The following is an 11247-nucleotide window of genomic DNA, read 5'->3' as shown; positions in this document are numbered from 1 at the left end:
TATATATATATATGTATATATATGTACATATATATACATATATATATATATCAGAGTAGTGGGCTAAAAAGGGAATTTTGGACTCTACCATCCAGAAGATTGTGGCTAGAAACAAGAAGCATTCTTTTTCCATAGCAATGTCCTTATTTTTAATTATTTTTGTAGATCCAAAGCAAGAAATATCATGTAGGTAGAGTGAGATGCAGGGAATACTCTTTAGAAAAGATGCTCTCACTGAGTAGTCCTTGGAGTCTTGGAAGATGCTGGATAGAATGGGAAACATGGCCTGGTGCTGGCTAGATACGCTTGATTTTTACTAACTCAACAATAAGCACAGTTTAGTTCCAGAGCAAAACTGGGTATAATAGCTCTCTAAGCTGGATTTGGAGTGGCACTAAAAAAGGACAAGGTCTCTGGACTGTGGGTTTGGAAGGTAGTTATTTCCTTATGAACAGAAAGGAGGCAGCTGTAGGAAGATGCTTAGATATTGGCTGGGTAGAATCTGGTGAATGGTGGGATGGCATGAAAAGAATATGTGGCGATTACTATAAAGAAATATACACAGTTTAACTGAAGATAAATACCTTTCCCCTGTCCCACTCCCCATTCACTGGGGCTCACCCATTATAGAAATGACAGAACATTTTGTCAATGAGTTACTTTTTCAGTCATCACTAATTCTTCATGACCTTACTTGGGGGTTTTATTGGCAAAGATACTAAAGTAGTATGGAATTTCCTTTTCCAAATCATTTTTTAAAAAACGCTGTCTTAAAATTGATTTTGAATTATCAGAACAGTAAGAGTTAGGCGGTTAAGGTTGTGATTTGCCCAGATGGTAGAAAGCATCTGAAGCCAGATTTGAACCTAGAAACTCCTGTCTCCAGGCCTGGCTCTCTATTCACTGAGCCCCTACAGCTCATTTTACAAATAAGGAACGGAGGCATTCAAGGTTGCCCAGGATGGTCTAGCTAGCAAGAGTCTGAGGCCATAATTGATTTCATGAAGAGAAGTCTTTCGGATTCCAGGCCAGTATTCTAACTCCACTGCTCCTAAAGAACATTTTATATCAGGGTTATACTATATGGTCCAAACTAAAAAGCCTAGTCATTCTTATCATTTGTAGCAGAGAAAAACAAACAGATTTCTGTTCTTAAATCCAAATGGCTTAATGTGGAACATTCACTTCATCCATCTTCTATTATCCAGCGGTCCCTCATGTAAAGATCCTTAGAAGATTATTTGGTATTTTCTATCAGTTATCAGTAGGAAGCAGGATGACATAATGGTAGAGTACTACACCTGGTACCAGGGAGACATGGGTTCAAATCCTCATTCTAAAATAAAATAGTTGAAGAGGGTTAGGTTACATGGCAGAGTAACAAGGAAAGCTGGAAGAGCTCTGAGAATCCTTTCAACCCAACCATAAAATAACTCCTCAAAATGAATGCTGGAGTGACAGAACCAACAAGAGGACAGAGTGAAGTAAATCTTCTGAAAAACAACTTGAGAGGTAGGCAGAGAAGGTCCATTTCCCTGGGGTGAGATGGGAGAGAGGCTGGAAGCAGCCAGAAGTGAAACCTCGCACCCCCTGCCCCCACTTAGTGCTCTAGATTATGAACCTGGGCCAGAGCCAACTTCAAGACCCCAAGACTCTGCTGAAGCTAACAGGAGAGTACCCCATGACCAGCCCTTGAAGTTCCAAGTCCTAGCTGAAGCCTGCAAGGAGGCCCCAAGCCTGAGCACAAGACAGTCTGTGGCATCTGGGCTGTTCAAGCCTATTATCCTGTGAAATCAATTAAATAAAATCTCTTTCTTTTTTCTGATTAACTTTAATGTAATAAGAAAACCTAGAGTTTCACTAGCCTGCAATTCACTAAGCTAAACCTTTAGTCTTATCAGATTCAAAGGTTCCCTCCTGGTGTGGAATTGGTCATTATATAGACCAATCCTGTGCCTAGAAGTCTGGGTGGGGAGTGGCCCCTCCCTAGCATGGGATTGGTCCAATTCAAGACCAATTCCACATTGGGAAGGAGGGGGCATAGTTCCTCCCCCAGCATGGGATTGATCCATTCAAGACCAATCCCATGCCAGGAAGTAGTAAGGAGGGACCCCTGAGGCAGTCTGGGGGATGCAGTTTCCTTGGCCACAACACTTTAAAACCCACCCCTGCCTGGGCCTGGGATAGGCCCTATGTTCTACTGCAGGATAGTCCACACTTCATATGGCTAGTATAGGTCATATGAATAAGGCTCTGAGCCTCTGCCCAAGCCTGCAGTGAAGCCCTAATCCCCAGAGCAACTCCAGTGCAAGGCAGTCTATGCCTGGCTGGTACCAGGCTAAGGGGTGGCCCAAGAACCTGCCCAGTCCTGCACAGAGGCCCAGGCCCCAGGGCAAGGTAGTCTGCAGCCAACTGGCTAGTGTAGGCCCATAGTGAGGCTCAAGGCTCCTTTCCAAGCCTGCACTGATATGCCAAGGAGTAGGGCAATGCAGTCTGTAATGTATCTTACTTTTGTAAACCCAGAGTGAGGCCCTGAGCCCCAGCAAAAGATAGCTCACCGTGCTCTGAACCCTGCAAGCCATCAGAAGTACATAGAAGAGATTGAATCAGCACCGGAAGGTCGCTTTCAGAGTTCCTAATCCACAGGTAATATCACCTTGGAAGAACTGAATCTTGCAGAAACCCAGAGCTAGGGCTGAGGGTAGCAGCAGGGAAAAACTGAAGTTTAAGAGAATGACCTCTCTACATTGAGAACAGAGTTTATCTTTAAGATAAGAGTAAATTATTTTTGAAAGGCTGGTAAAAGAGCAAATAGCAAAACCTGAACTAAAAATAAAACAAAACACCTAACCATAGAAAGTTATTATGCAGACAAATAAAAGCAAAGCTGAGAAAGAGACAGTGAGAACAAAACAGCCACACATGAAACTTAAAAAAAAATGAGAATTTATCTCAGACTCTGAAAGAGCTCAAAAAGGAATCCAAAATCAAATAAGAGAGTCAGGAGAAAAATGGGGAAGGGAAATGAAAGTAATGAAAAAAGATAACAGCTTAAAGAGCAAAATTGGACAAATGAAAAAAGAGGCATAAAACACAAGGAAGAAAAGTTTTTTGAAAAGTAGAATTGACCAAATGGAAAAGGAAATTCAAAAGCTTCCAGAAGAAAATACTTTCTTAAAAATTAGAATTGAGCAAATAGAAGCAAATGGCATTATGAGACATTGAGAAACAATAAAAGAAAAAAGAATGAAAAAATATAAGAAAATATGAAATATCTCATTAAAAACAATTGACATTGAAAGTAGCTCTAGAAGAGACAATATAAGAATTATTGTACTACCTGAAAGTAATAAAAAAAAAATAAAATAAAATAAACAAAACATAGACATCATATTATAAGAAATTATCACAGAAAAACACCTGGATATTCTTGAACAAGAGGGTAAGATAGAAATTGAAAGAATTCACCTATCATCACCTAAAATAAATCTTCAGATGACAACTTCTAGAACTATCATAGTCAAATTTAAGAGTTCTCAGGCCAATGAGAAAATACAGTAAGCAGCCAGAATGAAACAATTCAGATATCATGGACCCCCAGTCAGGATTACATAGAACTTACCAGCTTTTACATTAGATGATCAGAAGGCTTGAATTATAATATTCCAGAAAGCAAAGAAATTGGGTTTACAACATAAAATCACCTATGCAGCAAAACTGAGTAAAATCTTTCAGGGGAAAAATAATCATTTAATAAAATAGAAAACTTCATAACATTCCTGATGAAAAGACCCAGACCTAACCAGAAACTGAATGTTCAAATAAGCATAAAAAGGTTAATAAGAAAGAAAATTTAAGAGATTCAATAAAGTGGAATTATTTCTATTTCTACATAGAAAGATGATATTTGTAACTCTTAGAATTTTTAGCATTATCAGAATAGTTAAAAAGAGTACACAGAGTACATAAACAGAGAGTGTTGGGAGTAAGCTCTTTAGGATGAAATTTAAAAAATCAAATGATGAAAAAGAGGATTGCTTTGAGAGGAAAGGGAAGAGAGAGGTAAAATGGGGTAAATTATATCACCTAAAGATGTTGTGATCTGGAGGTCACAAATAAGGACCAGAGCAGTAGGATATGAGAAGATAGGAGAGACTCACACTGGCAGGCTTCTAACAATCTAGATTTATTTCACTATGCCCCTCTATCAACAGGCTTCAGGCTATTGCTTCTCTCAGGCTGCTGCTTCCCTTAAGCCAGAAGCAGTCCCTATTTTATCTTTTACTATGGGAATTGAACCAAACAGTCAACAAACAATTTAGACTAGAGCCTAGCCTCTGGAGACAGGGAGAAGATTTCTCTCCACCTTCACATCATTATACTCAAGGTTACTCTTTCTCACAGCTATGACCTTTTCATGATCCTTTACAAGACTGTCAGAGAAGAGGGGAAAGCATTTGGGGGGATTTAACCCCTTGGCCCCTACAGTCCCCCACATAAAGAAGTACAAAAAAACTCTTACAGGGAAGGGGAGGATGGGGGAGGTGACAGGCAATGGGTAAACTTTACTCTCATTCTCAAGAGAGAGAATAATAACCAGACTCACTGGGATATAGAATCCTATCTCATAGGAGCAGAATAAGATGGAGGTGGGCGGCAGTAGAAATAATACAATGGAGGGAAAATGGGGGATGATTAAAAGCAAAGCAGTTGTAAAGAGAGACAGAGTGTAGCCAAACAGTCAGAGTTAGTTAGTATCCTATTTCACTTTTGATTTGTCTCATTTAATTGAACTTTCAAGGGAGGCATCTCAACCCTGCCTCAATTCTAGGATTCTACCCTGCACAGAAATTGTCTGCAGGGCTGAGAAGACACTATCCTTGTTCCAGTTACTGTTAGCTATAATTTCCTAGTCATCATGTCTCTTCCCAGCAAGTTTATACCTGCTTCAAGAATCAAGAGAAACTGTCCCAATATTTTCTCCTGTTTATACTCCACAATTACTGGCTGGGTTATGGGTATAGGAAAATTCTCTCCTTTTACCCCAACCACAATGAGTTTCTTGTTACTAAGCTTAGCCTCTTGGGGCAGTAAAATGAAGGATGACTTTGTCACTTCTGTATCTATCTGGTTCAGATCCCCTACCCACTTCAGTCTTCCATTTCTGAGCAAAAGAAAATTTTCTACTCTTTCTCTTGTTTGGGACAATTCCTCTACAAATGTCCTAATAGTTGTAACATGTGAGAAAGGTAATACTCCCCCCTGAGACTTCCCAGTTTGGCCATTGTTTCCTTTCTTCCTCTAAACCATTGCTCTCCTAATCTGTTCTTCCTTTCTTAATTCTTCTTTCACTGTCTCAATTTATCATGTTTGTCCTGCATGACTCATATATTTCTCTTGAGAATGTCTCAAAGCTTGGAGCATTGATCTTAGCTTTCTCTTTTACTTCTTCTTCTCTCTTTACATCTACTTGCTGGCTTGCTGTAATAGTTCATCTAATGGTCTGATCACCTTTCTATCTTCTGAATCTTCTTGCAAATATCTGGCCAGGCATCAGTTACAAAATAGGTTCATAGGAGACCTTGTCCAAAAGACTCAGTCACATATAGGTCAGAGAATTTGCTGAATAAATCCTTTAACAGATTCAGGAATTCAGTGGCGGGGGGGCTCATTTTTCTCCTGTTTTGCTTCAAACAGTTTATGCAGATTCTGATTTAAGGGCACTGCTGAATGAAGGATCATTCTAAATTCTCTCATATTCTCCTGATGGGAGGGATTATTGTGATCCCAATTAGGATCCTGGAGAGGGAATTTCTGTTCTCCCCTCAGCCCCCCTGATTACAGGATGGTCATTATTCACAGGCTCTCATAGCACCTTCTCTTATCTGACTCTGCTCTTTCTCTGAAAAGAGGTGCTCCAAAATTGACATTTCAGTCCATGTGCACATACTTGGCCCTAGGGACTGGTTAAATTGCTCTGACAGCCCTATTGAGTCTCCTAATAGTTTTTTCTTCTTCTTCTTAAAATTTATCACCTCAAAACCACTAAGGGGAATATTAACACATCCAATTCCCTGACCCAATGGGACCTCCCTCAATGGACACTGCTTCACTACTCCATCCACAGGCAAATTTCTCTGGTCCTCTACTAAAGGCGTCAGTTCCCTACTCAGGGTTCTATAAGGAGTAGGTGAAGAGGCTAAATTCTCCTCAAGGGGTGGTGCTGATGCTTGAAGAATAGGGAGAGGAGTGTAGCAGGTGGAGGTGGATACTGGGAGGAAAGGCTTCGAGTGGGTCACATACCTTCACATCCTCCCTATTTTGGGAATAGATCAGCAGAAGAAGAGATAAGGAGAGCCAGAATTAAAGAGCAAATTGAAGCCCCCGTGATGGCTCTGATTCCATCTTTGCCTAAGAAAATAGGAAAACCTGCATTTACTGACAGAGAGATAAAGAAATTGCAATCTCTAGGACTTCAGTCTGAAAACAGTTCTTGCCAGATAGGAGTGAGTTAATCAAACTATAGCTAGGAGTGCTTTAAATCATCTGCATCAAAGCAACCATTGGGATGTGCAAAATCTGTGTGATATAATATAACTTATTATGTATTATTGGATTATATATGGTGGCATGGCAGATGGTAGAAGCTTATTTGATCTGTAAGAAGGTGAACAATCAGTTAATAGAGCCATACAGAAGGAGTTGCCCGGCATTCAAGAAGATTTTACTGAGATGGTGCCAAATGGGAAAGTAAAACACCTCCTAGTGGTTGTAGACGTGGGTAGAGGCTTTTCCTGTTGGTCAAGCCACTGCTCAGACAGTAATTAGTGTTTTGCTTGAACATCTTGTGCCTAGATATGGGTTTATCAAGAATATTGATTCTGATGAGACCCATTTTACATTTAAGGAGTTGCAGGGAATAGAAAGAGCTTTAGAGACTGTAATTTTCCTACCCCATGGCACCCTTCTTCCTCAGGGAAGGTAGAGAGAATGAATCAAGAGCTTAAAAAACAGCTCGCCAAACTGATGTTGGAAACTCAGTTACCATGGACTAAATGTCTTCCTTTGGCCTTATAGAGGATAAGAACAAAGCCCAAGAGAGACACTGGACTGTCCCCCTATGAACTCATGTATGGTCACCCATATCTTTCTAGAGGGAATGGTGCCCTACCCCAGTGGGAAAGTAGAGATGAATTCCTGAGAAATTATGTACATTCTCTCGCTTTAATCTTATCCTCCCTATAGAAGAAAGCATTGATCACTCAAACCCCACTCCAAGGTTTCCTGGTACACAAGTTCCAGTCAGAAGATTGGGTTTTAATTTATGCCTGGAAAGATGATAAACTGATTCTGGTTTGGGAGAAGCTGTTTCAGATTTTGTTGACAACTGCCACAGCAGTAAAGACTGCCAAGAGAGGTCATTATAAGAGCGGTAAAAGGACCAGTAAAGCCACCTGGTGTTTGGACAGCTGAAACTATAGCTGATCAACCCCTGGGAATGATCATGAAGAAATCTCACACTCTGGGTTCTGGAATTACTCAAGAAGGAGGAAGGAACCCCTTTTAGGTATTCACCTTCCTCTTCTAAGTCATTCTCTGGATTAGATAATACTTGATAGCAGCAGAAACCTTGCAGGTTTCAGCATCTGAATTACAATTAATCCCCCTACACACACACACACACACACACACATACCTGTTTAGTTTGATATGGAAGGGGAACTGAGGCTGGCATTAGGAAGGAACATTGTGATTTGGAATACTGTGATAGGATTAGAGAAATTAGGCAAAATACATGAACTCTGTGTTGTAGTAGGTTATCAAATGATAAGATTAGATTTATGTTCCCTGCTGGAAGAGCCATCATGTAAGAGTCTAGCTGATTGGACTTGTCCATGATATCACAAGAAGTACCTTTGTCCTCCTCTTAGACAAAAGGAGCATCCATGTGCCCATTGGCTGGGGGTGTATGGTGGACCACAAATTACAAGGGGTGGACTGCTGCCCCATCAGACTGAGAGTGGAAGGATGCTTTCACAATTTACCAGCCCTTCAATAACCCTAATGGGCTCCTCTTTCTGTCTATTAGGAATTTTAAAGAAGAATGGGTAGGTAGTACAGTTTTGGAATAGAGCTGCCAGGTCAAGATTACTTTGGAAAGTTTCTGATAGTCCTAGTTAAGAGAAAGGATCATTATGGTGAGGCAACACAGCTAGAATCACCAAAGCTTGGATGCTTCAACCAACCACTTCTCTGAGAATCCTCCAGTCAGAGCCTGATGTAACAATGACTGAGGATCTAAGGCGAGTCATTGAGACAGAGACAGGATATCAGGATACTAAAGCTTGCTGGGAATGGATGAGGTACATTGTTGGTAGTGTGGGAAAGACTAACTGTTATGCTTATGAGAATGGGCACCCAAGAGCACATTGTCCCTTTCCCTTTGGGGTTGGACAAATACAAGACTAAATTCAAGTGTGTGGTTACCCTCTTTCAAGAGCTGAATCCAGAGAATTGCAGTGCACTGGCTTCCCTGTCCCCTCCCACTAAGACAAGTGGCACAGAAGTAATACCTCTGCTAGAGGAGGGTTCTGGAATCACACCTCATGACACGTGAATGGAGACTCCAGTGTGCAGCTGAAGTGTGCCCAAACTTGGGATGTGACTGATAAACCTGAGTTTGCAAATCTAAGCATTTCTCCAGCAGATCTCTGGTGGTCCTTTCGGGGACCCACACTGAAGTAAGTCTTGTTTAAATGGCCAAGAAAGTATGCTTTGGTAAAGTTGGCAATCCCATTCCCAATAGCGTAATTTGTACCATTCTACCCAGTTAAATCAGTCAAGGAAAAAGAGAGACCCTTTAGTCTCTTCTCAAGGCTCCTTTGATCAGTCAGTCTATTTAGGAATGCAATAGTAATGTCTAAAGGCTTCCAAGATGAGTTCAAAGCTAGGAATCAAATAGCAGCTGGATTTGAATTCCTTTTCTGGTGGATGATAATCAATAAGAATGTGAACTGGATCAATTACATCTATTATAACCAACAGAAGTTTATAAATTACACTCAGGATGCAGTCAGAGGTTTGTCCCAACTGGATGTGTGAAAGGAGAATTGAAATCTCTTTGTTTATTTTTAATGTAATCAATCAGCAACCTTTAATTTAATCAAGAATTTGAAGAGCCTTGGTAGGTCACTAGGTAAGAGAGTTCACAAGTCACTTACTAGAAAGGTCACAAGCACTGCCAGTGCTAGGCAAATTGGGAGGCTATGATTCCTTCTTTGGCTCTTTGGCAAGGACTCTGACTCTCTCTCTCTCTCTCTCTCTCTCTCTCTCTCTCTCTCTCTCTCTCTCTCTCTCAGTTGGTATTTTGGTGAGATACTCTCTTCAGCATGAGCTTTGGTGAGATTCTTGAAGGTCTTAGCCTCCTGTGTGCTGAAGGTTATCTGTGGATTTTTCAGCGTCTCTTGGCTCTTTGGATTTCAGCTTCCTAATTAGGATTTTGAATTCTAGTGAGATTCGCTTTTGGATTTGTGTTTGAGGTCTGAAGGCTTTAGGATTAGGATTTAAGGTATTTGTAGCTAGGAGATTTTTTTTATACCTCTTTCCTATATTTCCCACTTTTGCATCTCTACCTTGTAAATAAAAGCTGCTTACAGTCATTTTGACTGGGGAAGTTAATTATTTTTTACAAATGGCAACCACAATTCAATTATTTTAATTCTTATATTTAGTCGAACCAATTCTAAATCTTACTGATGCAACCAGCCAAAAGTCCTGGGAAAACAGATTGGCCTTGGATATATTAGCTAAGGTGGTTGGAGTTTGTGTTATCTTGGGAGGAAGCTGCTGTACTTATATCCCTAATAACACTACACCAGACAGGTCTGTAACCAAAGCTCTCCAAGGGTTAACTGCTCACTCAGAGGAATTAAAAAGGAATTCAGGAGTGGATACAACCTCTTGGATCAGTTGGTAGGAATCAAATGTTTTCAGGTCTGGGCAAAAACTGTGCTCCTAATAACTTGCAGCCATGTATGTTATTCTAATGCTTCCCTGTTTAATATCTAGTTTCATAGCTCTTATTCAGAGAACTGTGGAGAACATATATGTGGTATCTTCTAAGCACTCCTGACCTCAATGAATAATCCTGAAAATGATGATTCTGAGGAAATGGAAAGTCTTAGACTTAGATGGGAGAGATGAGAACAAATTTGATCCTGAAGCTGGATTAATACTTCAGCAATGGGATGAGAAAGCACACAATTAGTAAAAAAATCAAAAAAAGAAAGATTTGAGTAGGACATAATCTGTGTCTTTTTCATAAGTGTTTTTAAGCCTTTTGGCCTATACCCCAATATTTTCAAGAACCCAGATAGATGTTAGTCACCCCTTAGAATAAGAATACCATATTCTTTAAAACAAAGTCTTTGGCCTGTCTTTAAATTTTAAGAACTTGAGTAATTTAATCTGCACACAAGTCTCCATCCAAGGATAATTTGTCTTTTGAAAGTATCAGAGTATCAAAGAATGTCATGAACATGATTCTCTGTGAGTGTTTTGTTACATCTTTGAACTTATTCACTGTTCTTCAAACCCTAGCCTGGAGGTCTTGGTTCTGATGATTGAAATCTGATAGGAAGAAAGGATAGGAGGAGGGAGATGGGGCAGGAGGGTTTTTGTGAATGGAAATTCTATAAATTGGTCATTCTGAGTTCAATGCATTGACATTCCTTAATTATCCAAAGCTGGGAGTGTCTTATTTTGCAAAAGAAAAATTAACTGCTATCTTATACTTTGGTTTCTGACTCCAAGATCATATTCTTACTTCAGTGAGGAGGGTCCATCTTTCATGACCCCCATCACATTCATTACCACACATCCATGTGTTTCTAAAGTCAGAAACAAATTAGTCAGCTAGTATATGAGTCTCCGCCTGATGACAACCATGAAATTAGCTAAATTGATTTTTAAATGATTAACATCATTTCTCCTCAGTTCTTGATTGAATTCTTTCTGGTTTGGTGGGACCTGGCAATCTGTCCCTTCCTTCTATATAACCTTCAAGAATATGAGGTTGTCTCCAAACTATGATGGGGCATCAGAGAAGTTTAGTGGAGGCTAGTATACTCAGCATACCAAAAAAATAAATAAAAACAACCCAAACACTTGATACCTATCTTTAAGACCTTCCAAAAGGTTTTTACCTTCCAAAGCATTTTAAGAAATAATAACTTATTTTATTAATTG

Source organism: Gracilinanus agilis, chromosome 1, assembly GCF_016433145.1.
Source record: "Gracilinanus agilis isolate LMUSP501 chromosome 1, AgileGrace, whole genome shotgun sequence".
Classification (NCBI taxonomy): Eukaryota; Metazoa; Chordata; class Mammalia; order Didelphimorphia; family Didelphidae; genus Gracilinanus; species Gracilinanus agilis.
The sequence above is the reverse complement of the archived record's forward strand: the minus strand, read 5'-3'. Positions refer to the sequence as shown.